Below are 19,154 nucleotides of genomic sequence, written 5' to 3' on the forward strand. Positions count from 1 at the left end.
TTTATGAACAAAATACGATAAAATTACCAATACAATAATTTTTTAATTTTTACACAAAATTAGTATAAAACTATCATCTATGATAACATTTTATCACTATAACTAATTTAACAATATTATAAACATTTTTTATAAACAAATATTATTATTTAACAATGTTATAAACAATTTTTTTAAGCAAATTAAGAATTGAAAACAATTGAAGCTGAAAAATAGTGTCTTCTTCCACCGACTTTTTTTACTGTTCTCTTAATAAATCTTTAAGATAAAAATTATTGACGACAATTATTTAACAACTTTATAAACAATTGTTATAAACAAACTCCAAATTAACAATAAGTAAAGGTGTAAAGATATTAATATTTTATAATAAAGTTATAAACAGTTGTTGTAAACAAAGTACATAATTATTAACAATAATTGAATGTAAAAAAATCGCTTTTTCTTCCAATATCCCTTTTTCTACAAGGTTAATATATCTTGAATATTAATTTTGGTATTGGCATTACTTTCACATAAAAAAACGTATTGTAATATTTGTTGGGTCTGAAATTAGCCAATGTTAAATGACATAGATTGTGGCGCCACCTGTGAGGGAGAATGTCGTTGCGTGTTATTTTAACACTAAATTTTTATAAATTCGTTGTTAAAAAGTAAATTTAAGTTTGAAGATATATTAACCTTGCAGAAAAAGGTATATGGAAAAAAAAACGATTTTTTACATTAAATTATTGGTAATAATTATGTACTTTGTTTACAGCAGTTGTTTATAATTATTCTAAAATATTACAGCAAAAAAGTCGGTGGAAGAAGACACTATTTTTTAGCTTCAATTGTTTTCAATTCTTAATTTGTTTATAAAATTGTTTATAACATTGTTAAATAATAATGTTAAACAATTTTTTTCAACACTCATTGCAACTATAAAAATAAGAGACATATGGAGACAAAATTTTTTTTTTATTATTTGTGCCTTTCAAAAAACAATTGTTTTTATAAAAAATTTTTAAAATATTGTTAAATTAGTCATAGTGATAAAATTTTATCATACAGTAGGATCTTTCAATAGTGCAGTTCTGAACAGTGCAGTCATTAGTAAGTTGAGTAGACGAGGGGTTCCGGGAGGCAAAGGGAAAGGGAATCTGTGACGTCAAATACAGTGCCGTCGGTCATTTAATTGTTTAGTGTCATTTAGTGGTGCCAAGTATTTAGGAGTGGGGGACCCTTTATTTTCTTGACACGGTCCTAAATTATTACGTTTATGCACTCTTCGAATAGTGCACAATATTCCCGACGACTGCACTATTGCAAGATCCTATTGTAAATGTTAATTTTATACTAATTTTAGTCATTTGTGATGAGAAAATGTGTCTAGAATTTATTTTTCTGACTATTCAAAATTTTAGATATTATGGCCTCCATTTTTGAGCCGCCATTTTGAATTTCGAAATAATTAAAATTTCTAATAATGCCTAAATGAAAGGTCATACATTTTGGACGCGATATTTTGTCATTCCAAATTTTTACAAAAGTGATTTCCAATCAAAACTGTAGTTTTAATGAAAAAAAACCAAAAAATTTGGTGTTTTTGTGTTTAAACCATTATAACTTCTAATCCTTAAGCCAAAAGCTCAGTTTTCTTGCAGATTCTGAAAAAAATACATAAGAAATACCATATGTAAATTTTTTTTAGCTTATTTTTTAGTCTTTTTTTTACACAGAGAAAAAGGAATAGTTGACACAGCCATATTATATTGAAAAATACGGGATATCCATAGTTAAGGTTGATGCATCCATATTCTAAGGGTGGCTGTATATTGTTGGAGCAGCAAAAGATATATGGTTGGGTGATCCATAGTAATGAAAATGGGAACCAAAAAAATTTGAATCACTCAATTAATTAAATTCAATGTCACTTGAGATATTTTATACACATTTTTGTTAATTAATACACACCACTTATTGAATAACCGCCAATTTACGAAATAAATTATTAACCGATGGGGGAGACACGAACCCTAGACCTGACGCATACTAAACACTAACACTATCCACTACTCTATACACGCAACTACAATATTTGAGCATATATTATTCCTTATATACTCTACACATATTTCATGAAAATGAATTTACATAAACACTAATAGACAATAACGATAATAAATAATAAACAATTATAACACTATACACAATAAACTAACAACGTGATTATATAGACGTGACAGGAAACCGACGCGACGGTCAAATTGAGACGACCATTTTTAAATGGATGCCATGATAATGAATTGCGCGCAACATGTATCGAAATTTCAAACTAACTATGGATCTCCGAACCAAAGTTTATATGGATGAGGCAGCCATATGTGAAAATCCATAGCATGAATTGAAAGCCCAACCATGCCTATGGATGTCACATCCATATTTTATTCAACAATATAATATGGCTCCCTCATTCATTGAATATGGAATGTGCTTCCATTCTGAAAGTTGTCCCTTTCATTGAATTGGATAACACAACAATATTCTGCTCAACAATATTTTTATGGATGTCTCTTCCAGACCTTTTCTTTCCGTGTAGTCTTTGGAAATTATAAGTACAAATGTAAAGAAAAAAACAGACTTCTCAGACGAAATGGGTTGCATACAATGGCTGGTTTTTTCATGGGACTTAATGGGTTGACTATTAAAATTAACTTTATTTAGCATTTGTAAATTAAGATTATTTAATTAATCGATTACTGAATTGTTATATTTTTATTCTACTACTTTAAAATGTAAGTTGGTTATATTAATATGATTTTGTGTATGGAAAAATTACTTCCTTGTAAAAATTAACAGTATGAGGTTTTTGTTAATTATGATTGTTTATATAAATTAAATTTAATTTAATTTAACTTTATTGAAATAAATCCAACAGTCACAAAGACCAATTACAGGATTATCGGTTATAATTTTAATTTCGAAAATAGCGCAAAACAATTAATAATTATAGCATTGGATTCTCTTTAATAAAGTGGAGAACTGCTTTTAAAAAAGAATCAAGCGATTGATTAAAGATGTCGAAAGTTGTGGAATTATAATTATATATGCTATTGAACTCATTGCACATACTTAATACTGGCGTTGTTCTATTTACATTTCTTACTCCCGTATAAAATGGATAAGACCCTCGCAAGAAGAACTGAGGAACAGCAATAGGAATCTCAGATAACAAATATGAGCTATTAATTAAACCGTTAATAATTTTGAATAAAAACAACACTGTATCAATTGTTCTTCGAGATTCAAGGGAGTTTTCATTAAAACGTTGACACAATTGTGCATAGTCAGATCCAGGGGGTATCCATATACCGTGTTTTTTGTAGTGTAAAAATTTTAAAAATCGTTTTTGACATTTGTCAATGGCACTCGATAAGTAGGCAGGTAAATTACGAAATACTACTGAACAAAAAGCTAATTTGGACCGAACTAAAGAATAAAACAAAATTTTTAAAGCATATTCATTTTTAAAATGTTTACAGGTTTTGAACAAGAACCCCAAGATCCTACCAGCTTCACACACGATTGTGTCATTATGAGTTAAATTTAAGATTAGGCGTAAAATGAACTCATAAAAAATAAAGAATTTCGTATAAAAAACAGTTGTATTGTTTGATAAAAATGTTTAATTAATTACTAAATTAATTAACGAGTAATATTTTTTAATATCTTAATTGCAGGTACCTATCATAAAATATTCTTTTGTTTTATAAATATAACTTTTAAGGAGGATGGTGATTGTCTTTTCGGGGCAGGCGGCGAGAGGGGAATTCACATGCTTTTATATGGGATTAAAACTGCAAATACCAACTGTTTTAATATATATTTTATAAGTGAAATATGCAATACTTAATATATTAGACATAAAAAATAGTATTTTTAATAATTCCAATTCATTATTCTTAAAAAATATTTTAAAAAATAATTATTTAATTACGTAAAAAAAATTTTGTAAAAAAATTTTATGAGCATGGAGATCGTGACAACAGCGCATTCCATACACTAAGAGAAATGGATAGTCAGATTTTGATGTTAAAAAGATGATGTTACACGATACTATCATTATGCTACTGCCAACCATCACAGATGCTAAAAAAAATATAGTTATGCTACCTCGTACTACCAAGATGTTACTCCTGATGATATTGATGGTAACGGTGACTATCTAGATAGCTGTCTGTATATGTAGCATTAAAGATGGTCACCCTAACCACAATTATGTTACCCACTACTATAAATTTCTCTCCGTGTATGCATGCTAGAAACAGTGTTGGTAACACTGAATAAGATTTCATTCGTATATGTTTACATTATACGACGTTGCCACGTTTCTGTGTATTATTAGAGAGGTTAGAAAATCTGTAATTTTACGCCAGTTTTAATGTTATTTCTAAAAATCAAGACAGTCGGTTTACTCAATTATTTTTTAAAATTATTCCAAAAGTATTAAACTTTAAAAGAGTATGATTTTTAAAAAAAGTTTTACTTTTTTACACAAGTTATTATCAAAATAGTGCAGTTCACATAACACTCCCCATAAGAGCCCATATAAAAACATGCAATTTCAACAATTAAATTCTCAAAAACGGGACAGTAAAAAAATTTTAAAAAAAATTGTTCTATAATTTAGACATTCTTAACAACGAGTTTTTCCAAATTTCAAAAAATTCTTAACATTTTTATTTAAGTCACCATCCTCCTTAAACTATAAAATATATCAACTTTTAAACAATCAAGTTTTCAGTCTCTAAATTGTTTATAACAAATATAACAAAAATTATTTTCTGTTAGCCGAGGAGGATAATGTTTTTTGATAATTTTATATTAATTTAATTTTTTTATGCGATGAATGCAAATATTATGTTATGAAGGAGTACTATTTTTATAAAAAAATTCTTTTTTTCAATGCTTATAAATAAATTTAAAGAAATTAACGCTTTTCTAAAAAATCAGTCTTGATGAATCTCTTAGGAATTTAATGAAGAGTGTTTTAAAAAGAGAAGATAAAATCAGTTAAAATGTACGCTCGAATTTACGTGTTCTGCGCTATTATTAACTCCGTTTTTCAATTTTAATCTACTTTGTGGCCATCTTTAGGTCGAAATTCGCATTGTTAAATTTAAGGGGGAAAATTCGTGTAAACGCACGCTTTGTCAAGGATTTTCTACACAAAAATGGAAAAGTTTAATGAATTTAATTAAAGCACAACCTAATGTAAATAATGTAATCTATCTAAATTATTTTTTTTAATTAAAAATTGTGCAAAATGTCGGCGTTACAGGCGTTTGAAGTTAGACCGTTAGATTTGCACCGTGCAGCCTACTAGTCTCAAATCTCAACTAAAATTAATAAACAAAATTTTTATCATTAAAATACACAAATACGCTTTGCATGACGTAGAGAAAACTGAAAAAAAATTGATAATTTGGGCCCTTTTGAAAAAAAACCGCTTATTTTTATATAAACAATTTCATAAAAACAATGTTTAAAATTTTTTTAAAAAAAGCAGGTCGTCATGTAATTGCTATTAAGTTAACGAAGATTTCTGGTAAGTTTCATAAAAATCGGTAAAAAATTGGTTGAGCTACATTGCACGGTGCAAAAAAAATACAGTGATCTCGCGAGCATTGTTTGAACTGCGTTTAGTAGCATTAATTTGAGGTACATATGTATGCTATAGAGACATTTATACTTTGAATTTTGGATTAACAATGTAGTTTCATATTCTATAAATGCTAAACTAATTTCAAAAGAAAAAAAATGTACAAAAATTTAATTTTACACTTGTTTCCCCCCTTAAACCACTTTACAAAGAAGGGAGAAAAATCTATCCAAAATTAGAGCTTAATATTTATCAGTCCTAAACATAGCAGTTTTATATTGATAATCAATTTTTCGACCAACGTTTTTTCCGTGTAAGCTCATTTGGATTGAATGCAGATAAATTCAAAGGAAAAAAGAGTCTTTAATAAACACTATGATAACCAAGTAAGAAGTAGGGAATTGATAAGATTTGAAATTTTTTAACGTTTTACAGAAAAGGTTAGATTATCAATTTTTTGAATTCCGTTTCTGTCTATTTCATATGCATTCTTTTTTGAGGCAAAGATTTCTTGAAAGTGAATTCCAATCAATTCCGTTTTTATATTTCTTAAATTTTGAATTTTTTTTAATTCCAAAATACTATGTAATATTTAGTTCAATTGCTGTCTAATCCGATTTAATATTTCGTAATTTTTTAATTCTTTTGAAGTTTGCAACACTGTGATGTAAGTACTTCCAAAATTCAGAATATACATTACAGTTTAAGTAGCTGAGCGGACAAGCTGTTTGTCCGTGTAAAATAATAAAACGGTATTCAATAGAATTGAACTTCTCTTCTCGGCTTCTCCAAATAAAAACGAAAAGAATTGGTCAGAAACGGAATTCAAAAGAATTGAAAAAATTTAATTCCTTTTAATTCTTCACTTCTTACTGGGAAGTAGAAGGTTAATAACACTAGAGAGCAGCAAAATGAATTTTGTATGAAACTGTGCTGCCGGCGATTGAGAATTATGAAGAGTTTATCCATTTCCACCATTTCTCTCTCTTTTTTTAATTTCTTTGTATACAGTTACTTTTTATAGAAGAAGAATAAAGGTCTGAAAGGAAGCTAGCTATCTCCTGGAAGTCGAAGTTACCTTCAGCAGTCGCCACCGGTGCCTCCTACTTCCAGAAGATGGCACTGGCGCTCCCGTTGTCCATCATGCACTCTGGAATACAGAACAGAAACAAATATGGCAATGCATAGTGGCCAATTTTTCGAAAAACTTGTCCAAAAATCGAAAAAAATGTTCTAAAATCTTATTTTTACCCTCAAATATTATAAAGAGGGATCCACTGAGTAATATTACGTTAAAAAACACTGTTTTTTCTTATTAATGTAGTGTATGTGCAAGTCAAAGTATAGTCTGCTGAGGGTTTGCTGGCAACCATTTTGTAACCTTGATTTTGCTTCCCTATTCAAACTGGTAATAATATGCAAAAAAAGTAACGTTTTTTAAATTTCTTTTTTTGTTTGAACAGTGGTCAAATGCGACTTTAAAAATGTGAATAAAATTGTAATCCTGATTATATTTTCTAAAAGCTTGTAAATATAAAAATATTTATTACTACTTAATATTGAGTACTTTAATTGTAGGTACTTTCATATTATGTGCTGACTTTCTAATTTTATAATTTATAAATGAGAAAAATTCTACCTTCAATATTTGGTCTTTCAGGATTTTCGGTGATTTTAACCATATCTCTTTAAGTGTAAAACGAAAAAAATTCAATTTTGGTCTTAACATCAAAGTTTGAACTTCTTCTCCATCCTATAAAATTTTGACGATGGAGAACGAGCTGATTTTTAAATTTTTTCATGTTTAAAGAATCTGCTTTCAAAAACGAATTTGTTGGTTAAAGTGTAAGTTAAATTTTATAATACTCATGTTGGCTGTTTTAGTAGTCTTCCAAAAATCTACTTACATATTAACCCTCAAAATCGTTTTTTGGATAAGATTTTTAAACCAAAATAAAACTAAAAATTATCTCGTTCTCCATCGACAAAATTTTACAGAATGTAAAAGAAGTTCAAACTTAAGGAGAGGAGGAGGTAACGTTAATTCCGCGAAAAAATTTACATTTTTAAGACTTTTTTTGTCGATACAGAAAGAGTTAAATTATTTTTAAAATTTTTTAAATACTATTGCAGCATTTGAACAATATTTTTACAAATTTTCATGGCAAAATATTGAGAATTGAGAGAGTGAATGTGGATCTCTTAAGTTGCCTTAAAAAAAAGTTGTTTCGTGGTGTACGCTGTATCTCGCAAAATAATAATTTAAAACAAAAAAATCAAAATGCATTTGTCCAAGGAAATGTTTCTTAAGGTATACTTGGGAGGGTTTTTATGTTTTAATTTTTCGTAGCACTTGAATACCAAAAGCCCCAACGATACCTGATGAATTATGTGAAGAAGTACTGTACCAAATTTCAGAACGATTGGTCCAGTAGATTTCGAGTTATGGCATGGAGTACACGGTCTTCAAAAACAAAACAAATTTCAGAAAAACGCTTTAAGCTTTAAGGATCAGATGCACAATACTTGAAGTTTGACATTATTTTTAAACGTTGAAACGCAATTTAAAAAATTTAGCAACAGATGTTTCTTATGGCTTAGGAATCGCTTTTTCAAATGGGGTATCCAAAAATATTGCAAATTTCGAAATAAGCAAATTACAAATGATGATTTAATAAAAAACTTAACTCTGTCAATTTTGCTCCGATTGACTTGAAATTTTAACACAATATTCTGGAGATATTATGCATTTAATTTAAAAAATTCAGTTAAGTAGTAATACATTTTTTAATATTTATAAACTTTTTAGAAAAATTTAATTAAAATGTGATGGCTTTTGACATTTTCCTAACAGCATCCGGATATTCAGGATATCCTATGGATATTTTACGTATAACCCTTAGTCCAGAAAAATTAGGATATCTCAGGGTTATCCCCATAACATCCATAGGATACTATGAATATCCGGATGCTATCTGGGTTAATAGGTATAAGATCAGTGTAATATTACAGGTGTATATTACAGTGAATCAAGGTAATATTATACGTGCTGCTTGGGTATACTATATTTCTTTGCTTAATATTGTCTAAAAATATTCCTGCAAAACAAAATCCGTCTTAACCTGCGTACAATCGAGCATTGTGTATACATGGTTTTGGTATGCTGCTTTCTAATTTCATATTATTTTTTAAAATTCTAAATGACTTACTTAAACTTGCCATCCATTGATTGGAAAACCTTGACAAATATAAACAATAATACGATTACAACAGAACTTTGTGTACACACGTTTTTTGGCGGACTAAAAATGGTCGTCTGTTGTAATTTAATATTGTCAAAAAATTTAATAATTATAGAAGGTCAATTCATTGTACTTCACCTAAAGTCGTTGCGGTCTATTTTTAGAAAGACCTCATAATTTGTAGAAATGATGTTTAATATCCACAAAATACATTTCTGACAATTATTTTCAAAATTTTTTTGAATTTAACTTGAAATTTTAATTTTTAAGTTGAGTTGTACGGAGAAAATGTTAGTTTGACAAATATGTGAAAATTTTATACACTGAAAATAGTGTTAATACAAAATTAACAGTTAATTAACGTGAATTTAAATTATGAAGTTGAAATTTATTTTTAAGATGGTTAAAATGACTTTTGCCGATTTTACTTTATACTTGGTTTTGATACACTGTTACAGATTTGTTACAGAACTGTGACAAATAATTGAAAAACATGTTCTGTAACTGGTGACTGATAGGGGACTCACTGGGTACACAAAATGTCGTAGTCAGGGGGATATCACAGTTAAGTAACAGATCTGTAACATGGTGACAAAGATACTTTTAACAGTTCCAGAACAGTTACAAATATCTGTTACTCATATCTGTCAAAAATATTGTTTGCAAATCATGTTCGAATAGTGTTTCAGAGTGTTTTTCAGTCTCAATTGAATATTTGCAAACATAATTAAGTATGTTCAAATGACTTTTCTATTTTCGCCCTAAAATTCTACATGCGCATTTAATGACATACATACTTGGAATGTTTATACTTGTCGACGAAATTTGTTTTGCTATTTACCTAAATATTTAAAATCACAAGGTCTCGAACGCAAAACGCCGCTAGGAGCGGATCAGAAGTCGAACGCTCTACCAACAGCGCCACGGAGGCTCATGAAAGTAAATTTAGAATTTACATACATTCGAAGGAACTCTGAAAATATGCTTTGTAACTTAAAAAAGGGATACTGTATTTGCAACAATAGTATAATTATGTTATGTATAATATACATTATATTCAATAATATTATGTTATTGAAGAATGTTAATTTTCAAAGTAAAAAGTATTAGGAAAGACTTAAAAATTAATTTTTAAATGAAAGATTAATGCAATAAATTTATGCTTAATTAATAAAATTTCATTGAGAAAACTGGATAGTCAAACTTAGAGGGTTCGGTTTTGAGTGTTAAGCCTGATTCTCTGGATAGTTAACTTTTCCCTCCGAGTGAGTCAAATTAATCATCGGAGTGTCTATTTATCCCTCCGAGATTGTTACGAAAAACTTAACCTCAAATATAGTCTGTTTGTCCCTCCAGATAGTTAGTTGAATACTCCAGTTTTCTCCGTGTTCTGAATTTTTATTGTTATTGTATTGTAGCAAATATATGTACCCAAGCAGCACGTAAGCTCATTTTGACATCACTGTAATATTACATTGGAGATTCGTCATATTGCACTGTAATATTACAGTGATCTTATAGGGATATCAAAATGTCTGCCTGGAGGTAATATTACATTGTTATATTAAGAGAATATTACCTGGTACACGGAGAGAAATTTGAACCGTAAAAGACAGTGTCTAATTCAGAAGGTTAAAAGAGGGGGAAAGTTCACGGTAAATCTGAGTGATTTCACCGAGTTTTTCCATTCACGAATCGCAAGTGGCAGTGACAGTAACCGTCAGAGAGCGCTACATCTGGTAGAAAATTATGATGAGTTTCCATTCATCGCCTAAGATTCTGATCACACCGTGATTTTACGTTCAACCTTCTCTCCGTGTAATGTTAAGGTAATATTACACTGTAATATTAACGTAATGTTAAGGTAATATTCAGATAAAATTAGAATAATTTTATAATTTAGAAAAAAACATTTCACAAAGCTGGACTCGAACCCTGAACCATGTGCATAGTAATCATGAGTATTACCACTGAGCCAAACTTACTTGTAGTGTATTAAGATTCTCGACTGTATATAATCTTTGTAAGTTTTTTTAAAGTTCTTCATATTTCGTCAAAAATCTTAATACACTATAAGTAAGTTTTGCTCAGTGGTAAGACTCTTGATTACTGTGCACAAGGTTCAGGGTTCAAGTCCAGCTTTGTAAAATGTTTTTTCTAAATTATAAAATTATTCTAATTTTATCTGAATATTACCTTAACATTACGTTAATATTACTTTAATATTACCAGGTAATATTCTCTTAATATAATAACGTAATATTACCTCCAGGCGGACATTTTGATATCCCAATAAGATCACTGTAATATTACAGTGTAATATGACGAATCTCCAATGTAATATTACAGTGTAATATGACGAATCTCCAATGTAATATTACAGTGATGTCAAGATAAGCTTACGTGCTGCTTGGGTATAAAATATGAAAAATTAAATACATATATCTATCAATAATTGTGCTCCATTTTCTGTTTTTGAATCAGGACACTCTATGAAATAATTTTCGATTGATTATCCCTTCTCTCTATATTTAACACTTGCTTCAGAGAATCTAAGACCAACTTTAGAATCAGTTCTTTTAGTTCACTTCCAATGATGGAACATTTCAAAACTTATTTCGTTCTCAATAATGAAAAGGTAAAATATTTCTTTTATTTATAATCAAATATTTTAGTTTTGAGAAAATAATGATCTTTATATTGCGTTATAATTAAAAAATGACAAAAAAGTGAGTTTACTTTTTGTGTAATGTAATAATTTAAATTCAAATCTTGCCAAACACTTACCCAAAAATTCTTGGACATAAATCTCTAAGCCCTACTCTTCTAATAGTGAAACAATCTAATTATTATTAAACATTTTAAAAAGAAATAAACAGTATAAAATTCACGAAAATAAAAACGAGCATATTTAAAAGGCGCGACACAGAAATGAAAGAACGCGAAATGAAAAAAGTAACAAATTAACAAGAAGGTTGGTTTTACCAAGAAGCTTGTATTAATTTTATTAAACTTTAATTTTTTCAATGTACAGTTCGCTTTAGCAACTGTCACTAGTTTTCAAAAGCAAGTACAAAGTAAATTCAACAAAAGTTATTTCAGCCTTGTTAGAAAGTAAATTCAACTTCATAATTTTAATTTAAATTATTAAATATCTAGTTAATATAACTACAAATATTTCGACTAACAAAAAATTGTTAATTTTGTATTGACATTTTTTCAATGTACTGTCATATCAAAATATTTGCTACAAAGGTAATATTACACGTTGATATTGAGGTAATATTACATGGTGAACTGAGATGCATTGTGTTTTTTATAAAAAGAATTTTTTGATGGATTTTTATTTCAATTTTTTCTTGTTGACTTTTGAAAAAAAAGATTCAATTCAAAATGTAATATTACATTAATATTGAGGTAATATCACATGTAATATTGAGGTAATATTGCATGTAATATTATCATGCAGTGGATATTTTAATATACCAGTAAGATCACTGTAACATTGCAAAGTAATTTACGAATATCCAATGTAATATTACAGTAGGGGAATGTCTCCATGATTGGACCACTTTTCTATTTGCTCAAATGAAATTTTTCCGTGAAAGAGATTTAAAGATAATACATCGTTGGATAGCTATTGACCTAAACATCAAGTCATATGAAGTCAGCTCGTGTTTAAGTATCGAAAATGTCATAAAATGTTATAAAAAGTTGCAGATTATTTATTTACAAATAAGAAGTATGTTTTGTGTTGGAAAAAATACTATACAAATGTTCATTAAAAATACAGTTATTTCTTAAGAAAATAAAAAAGTTTGAAATTAGTATCTGCACGGAAAAAAATTTCATGACGCGAACGAGCAATATTGGGAATATAATTAAAATAAAGAACAACATAACCAACGTTGGGAATTAAGCTTAACAACATTAGCCGAAAGTTTAGCCAATTCAGTGATAGTGAGCTTTGGTTGAGTGCAATTCGTCAGCCATATTGGAAGTATATGGAAATCTTGTTTGACAGCATAAATATCAGTTTTGTGTTTTTTTAGTTTTAAAACAGTATTAAGTTCAATAATTTACTTTCATATGGTTGTAATTTGAAACATACGATTGAAAAAAATTAAAAATCCGCATTTAATTTTAATTTTCACAGAATTTTAATTATATCTGTCATTGTAGGGTAAGATTGTCTTTCAAGTAAAATTCAATATCGCTATTCTAGCGATAATGCCAATATCGCTCGCTCATTTTTGACGAAATGTTTAGCTGTTATGGCGAAAAATTTCTCCATTTCAGTTGTACTTTTTTTCCGTGTGTCACTGTTTATTTAATACATTTAACAACAATATATTATTTTGAGGAAGCCTAAACTTTCCCCTATATCTATATTATATTTATATGTGGTCTACTCATGGATACAAAAGGTGGTCCATTCTTGGAAATGATATCAAACTTTTAATATCATTATATTAAAATTATTTGTAATATTAGAATAATTGCAAATTATGTTTCAATAATGATAATGAGTGTACAAATGCCAAGAAAAAATTATATTTTCCATGAAAAAGTGAGAATTGTGAATTTTTTTAATTTTTCCTCGAAAAGATGACTACGAAACTTTTACGATTTTCTCGAACACTATTTTTTCATGTTGCTATTATAACGTCAAAACATGAGTGTATACAGTAAGAAAAGCTATCCGTCAGTCATAGGAAAGTATGGGAATCGCATAAGTTTGTCTCACTCCCACTCATGGGACATGACTGACGTGGTAGGTTTTCGTACTGTACACTTCGGAATCATATTAAAAATGTTTTTGCGGTGTTCTATATTTATTATAACAGATATTTGAAGAATTTTGCCTTTGGTTTCATAAAAATCAGAAAGGTGGCCCAATAAAAAATTCGTACGCAGATTAAGACACCCGTGTTAATTAGTTTTAGATTAATACAAAATGAATAATTACATCATATTCCAATTGTTTAGTGCATATCGAGCTCTCTGACCCCAAAAAGTGATACAATTTTACCTCCCGTTAAGCTTGGTCGTGACATCTACAAGTGCTCGCACAAGACATGTCTTTACAGTGAGCGGGATTCACATCAAATGGGTTAAAAGAGGATAGATATATAATTGTGACCTTTTCTATCTCATTCTAAACGTATCCAGCACCCAGCACCGACATTCCTTGTGCGAACAGCTTAGTCTATTTCATGCGCACGGTCAACCACTTCACTGGTGTCAGTAAAGTGGTTAACGAAAGTCCAATCATTATTAATTTTTATTAACATTCTTTTGGATTTATTCAATCAGGATCAGCTCGGTGTGGTAGGGTTAACGTCGAAAACAGCTTATGTTATTGTTAACAATGTGATGGAAACATAACCTGAATTCTTCAAATCACGTTTATCGCACGCATCTACAAGAGCTCACCAACTTATAGGTAAAATTTAGGCGAGGCTCCTCATGGAAAAAAACATGTTGAACGGTGACAGCGCCCGCATGGTCGGTCAACGAAGATGCCCTCGTGGGTCCCCTGCGTTGCCCTCACGTTCGCCCTTATCTTTACCCTAAACTTTACTTTTCATCAAAATCAATAAATTTATTAATAACAAATAAGTTAAATTATGAATTAAATAAAATTTACAAAGTCGATTACTTGTTACAATAAGGGCCAGTTTCACCAACTCAGAATAAAAGTTGATCAATGACTAAAGTCAGTTTAACCGCTCACGATTTGTTAGTTAAAGATTTAATCATTAATTAACTTTTAATCAGTGTTACTGAAAGTAGCCTTAACAGTCGTTATATAATTATTATAGAATTAACATTTAAAGTTTTATAGAACATTAGTTGTAAACTAATTATAGATATGCGGTGTAACATATTATAAAAACGAGGTCCCCGCGGGTATTTCGTCACCTCCTCCCTTTTAAGATCCTTGGATTTTACCGTCGCAGAAGGAAGTCGATGTTAAACATCTTCTTTTGGGAGGGGGCTCGTCTGTCTCTTATTGTCGTTTTAGTTTTAACAGCCTTACAAGGACAATTTTTTCATTTCTGCTCCCCTCTGGAGCAGACCTTATCCTGTCTAGAACATATAGTTTCTTAAATTTAAAATTTCTACGCTTATGAGAAATGATTTACACTAAGGGTTAAGAATTGTCAATAACAAATGTAACTTCATCTTTGCCATGAAAAAGAGGTTCATTCACAGTACTGCGTGATTTTGGAACCTGCTTCATCTTCACCGCACGATTTAGCTGATTGTAGCAAATTTAGGAAGTATTATGAGCATGTTTACGTAGCGGATGGCGTTTGATACTCATTAACGATAAGCATTAATTAAAAATCAGCTACTTTATATAGGATTTTATTAATGCGTTATTAAAAAAAATTTTTTTTTGCTTTTTCATAAGATTCTTTTATATCCGGAGCGATGCACAACATTAATAATTTTTAAACAATTGTTAGTTTCACTTTAGATTTCAAGTTAAATCTGTCATATTTGAATTTTTCATTTCAGGATCATAATTATCATCTTCACTAGTTCACTACATAAATCCCAATTTTCTCTTATGACGTCCTAAGAATACTTTATGCCCAGTGTCTGTTGAGGTCAAATTTAAATTTAACCGATACTTTTACTGTAGTAGTGAAAAACCAACTCGTGAGAATTGGTTGTAAGGGAATATGAAGTAGAACGGGGACTGTAACGTTCAAGAAATTTTTTGTCACAGTGGAGAAGGTTGCTTTTATTAATTTCTTTATTAACACTTTCATAGAACTACAGTTCACTTGTAAAATTTTTGAAAGGAACAAATACTGTAATTACAACATTGTTAAATATATTTTTTGAAAAAAAATACTTTCTCCACATTTTGCCTCATGGATGGGTCAAAATAGAGATTAAACAATAATTGAATATTATATTTATTTTTCAAAATTTAATTTTCACCAAAATTAATGGACGTTCTCGACCTCTCTTGACTGGCATTGGACTTTTTTCGCTGGAAGACCACAGCGTTTTTTTAGAATTTGAATAGATACGTTTTTTGTCTATTTCTTCAAGAATTTGGCGTGAGAGGTTATGAGAACTGTTATCTTTCATCGTCTTCTGATGAATCTTTAAGTACCTGGAGTAACTTGTGGAGTAGCTTACTTTTTCGTGCATAAGGACTTTTTGAAAATCTACTTACACATACCTTGGATTTCGCAATCTAAGGTTAACTGGGGTTGGTATACATGAAAAAAAAACTTCTTACAAAGGATGCAGCTTGGGCCATAGTCTGTCAAAGTTCCCTAATTTCGATTGTCCCTAATTCGATTTGACCACCTATGGCTAAATTCACTATGATAATGAAATATCACGGTAATACAAACTATGTAGAAGGAAAGCGGCAGTAAAAAATGGAAAATGTCGGTAACTGAATATAAATAAAGTGATCTATAGATGGAGCTGTAACTTTTTTTTTTAATTTAATTCATTCATTCTAAATAAATTATCATTTGATTAAAATAATTATTTTTATTTTAATATAAATTAAAATAAATAATAATAATTAAAAATTATTAAATAAGAATAATAAACAATTAAATTTAGAATTAATTACATTAATGAATTAAATTGTATTAATTTAATTAATATTCAATTAAATAATAATGATTATTTATTTAATTTAAATTATTTATTTTAAAAAATTAAATAATAACAAATTTTATAAATAAATAAATTGTATATAAAAATAATAACATAAAATAATAATAATATGCAATATAAATACTATTAATAAATAAGTAATGATTAAATGTAAATAATAAAATAAATAAAACACAATTAAATAATCGTAGTCAAAATTATTTTTTTCATTTTTATAGATTTTAATTGAATAATTAAATTAATTAAAGTAATTATTAACCTTTTAAAATAAAATATTAATAAAAAAACAGAAAAAATTAATTTTACAAATAATAGTATTTAAAATTGTATTCTGATAATTAAAAAAAATAATAATATTCAAAATAATAGAAATAATTATTCAATATGAATAATTTTTATTTTATTTTACTGCCTATTTATGATTCTTTTAATTGTTTATTTAATTGAATTAATTGTAATTAAATTACCAATTAATAAAAATAAATATTTTTTTAATAGAATATAAATTAACATTAAATAACAATTTTTTTTCCTCTAAATAATAAGTATAATATTATTAATATGTATATTAAATATTTTGTAAATAAATAAATTTGTAATAATTAAAATAAAAAATAACAATATTAATAAGCAATAAAAACAATAATAAAAAATGTATATGTATAAATAAATAAATGCAAATGAATAATTGTAATTCATATGGATAATACGTATAATTAATTATAATTACCTTGATTTTATTATTATTTGATTCATTAAAAAAATATTGTTTTTAAATTTTAAGAAATTTTTTGCATATTTAAAGAAAATAGATTTATGTAAGTAACAATAATTAAAGTATCCTTAGGAAAAATTTAAAAATTGTATTCTTTATTAATTATAATTGATGGTGGCAGGTAAGTAAATTGTAGATAATAAAATTAATTGTATTATATATTGTACTCATTCTATTCAAAAATTTGTTTACTTTTTTTAATTTTATAAATGGTAATGGTACTTTAACGAAAATATTATATAATGTGCCATTTTCATTAACTTTTTTTTAATTTCTTCCTTTTTTTAGCACATTTTTTGTGCCTTATAGATATCAAAAGTATCTTGATTTCTATAATCAAGACTCCTTGATACAACACTCCTTTTTGCGTTGAAGTAACGACGAGTAATTATATATAATGATGAGAAGATAGATAAATTGTTTAAGGTCAGGTAAATAGATACACCAAAAAAAATTCTTGTTTTAAGCGGATCCTTTTTATTTTAAAGCATATTTTCCTCTTGAATATGGCTCAAAAATAATCCTATCATTTTAACAAAATTATTTTCCTTTTTCTCTCTAAATCTGAATTAGTAGAAAATTAGTAATGAAATGACGAAAAGTCGTCCACCAAATAATTTAGTAATAATTTTACTAACAAATAGTATTATTTTACTAATTATTAGTAGAGTTTTACTAAATGTTTAGTAGAATTCTACTAACAATTAGTAGAACTGTTTTATTGAAAGCATTAGAAGTCGATAAGACAGTTTCACTAATTCATTTAGTGAAATTCTACTAAAAGATTTGTAAAATTTTACTAAAAATAAGTAATATCGTAATATCCTATTAATTGAAAAGGGGAAAGTCGTCCATGAAAACTACTGAAGTGAGTGAGTGAGAATATTCCTCTTAAAATAAGTGGAAAATTCTTTTAGATGAAGTGTAATATTCTTGATTGAAGAGAAATTTTCCTCTTAAAATAAGAATATTTTTTTCATTAATTTGAATTTTCTCATTTCTTATTCTCCTTGCATCTCGGCTGCCAGCGCAGATAGTAGTCTAGTTGTTCAAATACGCTTATATGTGGTGTATTTAACAATTTTATAACCAGTTTTGATTGTCTTCCATCATTTGTGATGATGTTGAAATTATACATTTTTCTTCCTCTTTGACGTCTGTAAATAATTTTGAAGCATTAAAATATTATTACTAGTGGAATTTTAGTATTATTTAAGTTTGTTGGTTTTTAAAAGTTTAAATTATATTTTGTATCCAGTTTTATTGTTTCTACTCCGGCAGACATAGATGAAGGTAAGTAAAATAAAATAAAAGTAAGTAAAAAATTAAATAATTTTATATAATGTAATTTTACATGTGTTTCAACGAAAATCATTTTTTACAAAATAAATTATACATATGATTTTATATTACCTTTTTCGCATTTTATTAGAAGCAAGAATTTTTTTTGGTTTAGCATCTTTTTTTTATTTATGAAAATTATAAGAAACCTTTTTTTAATTCCACTATTATCAAGTGTTGAGAAAAGATGGTACAACATTATAAAAAAAAGATGCTAAACCAAAAAAAATTCCTGCTTCTAATAAAATGCGAAAAAGGTAATATAAAATCATATGTATAATTTATTTTGTAAAAAATGATTTTCGTTGAAACACATGTAAAATTACATTATATAAAATTATTTAATTTTTTACTTACTTTTATTTTATTTTACTTACCTTCATCTATGTCTGCCGGAGTAGAAACAATAAAACTGGATACAAAATATAATTTAAACTTTTAAAAACCAACAAACTTAAATAATACTAAAATTCCACTAGTAATAATATTT

At 27.8% G+C, this 19,154-nt stretch overlaps 1 protein-coding gene across 14 annotated transcripts in view; it reads right to left on the reverse strand.

The window, feature by feature from the left end:
- LOC122502398 (CUGBP Elav-like family member 4) overlaps positions 1–19,154 on the reverse strand; it is an 829,562-nt gene that overhangs the window by 411,311 nt on the left and 399,097 nt on the right. The window contains exons 1-2 of one of the 14 annotated variants that reach the window (XM_043612430.1): positions 14,323–14,409; positions 6,723–6,794 (exon numbers count right to left, since the gene is read on the reverse strand). The exons of 12 other annotated variants lie outside the window; for them this stretch is intronic. The gene's annotated coding sequence lies outside the window, so the exon portion shown is untranslated. Of the gene's footprint in view, positions 1–6,722; positions 6,795–14,322; positions 14,410–19,154 lie in introns of those variants that run through there. One more of the 14 variants, XM_043612429.1, reaches the window with a different exon arrangement.

The sequence above is a fragment of the Leptopilina heterotoma genome, unplaced genomic scaffold (assembly GCF_015476425.1).
Source record: "Leptopilina heterotoma isolate Lh14 unplaced genomic scaffold, ASM1547642v1 Lhet_228, whole genome shotgun sequence".
NCBI classification, from domain to species: domain Eukaryota; kingdom Metazoa; phylum Arthropoda; class Insecta; order Hymenoptera; family Figitidae; genus Leptopilina; species Leptopilina heterotoma.